This window comes from Procambarus clarkii, chromosome 18 (genome assembly GCF_040958095.1).
Source record: "Procambarus clarkii isolate CNS0578487 chromosome 18, FALCON_Pclarkii_2.0, whole genome shotgun sequence".
In the NCBI taxonomy this organism is placed as follows: domain Eukaryota; kingdom Metazoa; phylum Arthropoda; class Malacostraca; order Decapoda; family Cambaridae; genus Procambarus; species Procambarus clarkii.
The window spans coordinates 18,934,725-18,937,526 of record NC_091167.1 but is presented as its reverse complement, the minus strand read 5'-3'; the positions used below and the strand labels follow the sequence as shown (position 1 = coordinate 18,937,526).

General features: G+C 41.6%; 1 protein-coding gene across 2 annotated transcripts in view; it reads left to right on the top strand.

The window, feature by feature from the left end:
* The first annotated feature begins 415 nt into the window (after window positions 1-415).
* Window positions 416-2,802, top strand: part of LOC123754507 (serine-rich adhesin for platelets) — a 42,126-nt gene continuing 39,739 nt past the window's right edge. For both annotated transcript variants that reach the window (XM_045736961.2, XM_045736962.2), the window contains exon 1: window positions 416-525. The gene's annotated coding sequence lies outside the window, so the exon portion shown is untranslated. The remainder of the gene's footprint in view (window positions 526-2,802) is intronic.

Here is a 2,802-nt window from a genome sequence, read left to right as displayed (position 1 = left end):
TTCGTACACTGAATAGTTATTGTATTTCGTATATAATATAAATGTATAGCTGTTTATACACGTATGCATAACTTAAATTATATATAATTATTAAATCACTAGAATAAATGAAATTAGCTGCTGAAGGCCTATTCTGGCCTATATGCGAGGCATCTCCTATTTTTAATTCCCTTGTTTTATTGTTAGTATTATTATTATTACAGTACTAATATTAGTTTTGTTATTACTATTATTATTGTAAATATTATTATTGCTGGTGTTATTACTCTAACATATCAAACGTAGTATCATAGATCTTCAGCAAATACTTCTTCTCGTCCCCCATTGGTGAAGCTTCTGTCATCCGCAGCCAATGACAACTCGGTCATTTCTTGACATAGAGGAACCGTAGGATTATATTGGCGGAGAGTGTGTGGGTGTGGACCAATGGGGAGGTTGGGAGGGTAGTGACACCTGGGAGATGTTTACAAGTGGAGGAGACCAAGGTGGAGGTGATGGGTCGCGCCTGCTGCACTGTGTCTGAAGGTGAATCACGACCTCCACGCCCTCACAGTGGGGTGGGAGGCAGGGACCACAGCTCATCACGGTGTGAGGCAGTGCCACCTCCTCCCACGGTGTGAGGCAGTGCCACCACCTCCCATGGTTTGAGGCAAGGCCACCATATCCCACAATGTTGTGGTGTGGGATATGGGGTTTCTCCATCTCCCACAGTGGGAGGCAGTTCCACCACTTCCCGCAGTGGGAGGCAGTTCCACCACCTCCCACAGTGAGAGGCAGGGCCACCACCTCCCACAGTTGGAGGCAGTTCCACCACCTCCCACAGTGAAAGGCAGTTCCACCACCTCCCACAGTTGGAGGCAGTTCCACCACCTCCCATGGTGTGAGGCAGGACCACACTTATCACGGTGTGAGGCAGTGCCTCCACCTCCCATGGTTTGAGGCAGGGCCACCACCTCCCACAGTGGGAGGCTTTTCCACTATCTCCTACAGTGGGAGGCAGTGCCAGTACATGCCAAGGTGGGATGGGAAGCGGTGCCCCTGGTAGCCAGTCTGGCAAGGGGGTTATATTCTGGCCCTCCATTCCAAGCTCCTCTTCCCTACGGAAGAGGATGTAGGGGATCTAATTACTGTACTGTACTATTAAAAAAAAAATACTTGTTCAGCATTTGGAGTAATACATCCATGTGGTTTAGCAAACATTATGTATGGATTCTTTGTGTACTGAATTTCCAGTATTATCCAACAACTTCCCCAGTGTTCAATTTGTCGCAGTGATGTCACACTATAAAACAATAATATTATATTTTTTGTTTGGGAAAGTTAGGGTAGTTTAGGTTGAAACACTAGCAGTGACGTAGATGGACTTCACTTTGGGCATTTGTTTTTACACTCGTTGTTAATGTAGCTTACTATGTAAACTAACCTGTACTATTTGCCTGAACTTACCAAAGGACACCATCTCTAGTGGCCTCGACAGTGACAGGTAGCCAGCAGTTTGTTAAATGTTTCCACATTATTCCTAAACACACACGTAACGGTTCTATTGTTACGTAAAGTATGGTGACAAATAAACACAGACACTAAGATACTATATATATATTTGGTCGAATATACAGAAGTACACCGGTGATACTTTGGTGTGAGTTGAGCGCACTGAGCGTCGGTACAGTATCTCGCAAGTGTCTGCTCTAGACCACACTTGAAAGTAGACTAGCCAATGTTCGCTACACCGCTGCTTATATTGCTCGGGCAACACCTCACCGTGTTGCCCGGGCAACGCCTCACCTCATTCATCTCCAAAGGTTGACAGGAATATTAACACTATATTTGGAGCGAGTATATTATTGGGATAATCTACTCGCTACACACATGTCATAAGGTTGATTAAAATTTTTATATATTAAGTTCTCCATACTTTTGCTAAATAGCTTCTCGTGATGCAAATTAGCTTTTATTCATTAAGATGTTTGTAGGTACAGAAGTTGTTTTGTCTGGACATGTTGTGAGTACTACCGGAGACTGGCCTCGTAGACATGGTGCAGGTACTGTAGTTAATGTGTAGATAAAATGAGGAACTAGCTGAAGGTATTGCTTCATTTGGTTCAGTATTTCCACAATCACTAGGAAATGTCTAAAAGTTGGTGTTTCAAGCTCGGTTCTGAGTGCAGTTAGTTAATTCCAGTAAAATTATAAAGGAACGGTTTTCCTCTCCATATTTTGAATTAAAACAGTATTGAAGATGCAAAGAACTATTATAATTAAAAACGAAAATTCCAATAATAAATTAGTGTCCCTAAAGAAGAGTATTCTAGTGAATTTTTTTAAACTAAGCTTGTATTTATTTGAAATGTATTGAAATTCCTAGTGAAACTGAAAGCAAGAGCTGTTCTGTATCGGCTCGTGTGAAGGCTGCCCCAGATACCCATTTATTTTGAGATTTGGGTAGATTTAGGTTTTTGATTTCTTTAAATGTTTTCCAATGTTCTTGCAATTATTCCATTATCTGTTGGGTAAAATGGGAAATTAGTGCAACCCAAGTAGGAACACACTTCTCTTGAGTGGCAGAAGATGATACAGTACATTATTTAAAGTTGGAGCAACTTTAGTTAAATTTGTATCATTTAAATAATGGCATAAACTATGCACTACTATTTAAAATATAACAAGAGGTGTTTCATGTTGGACCATTTTCACCCCAACTCTATCACGGGCAAATTGCTTATAAATGCAGATTATAATTTGGACATTTGAGTATTGTAGATTGCAGTCCCCGTGGCGCAATGGTAATGCACTCGCCCCGCG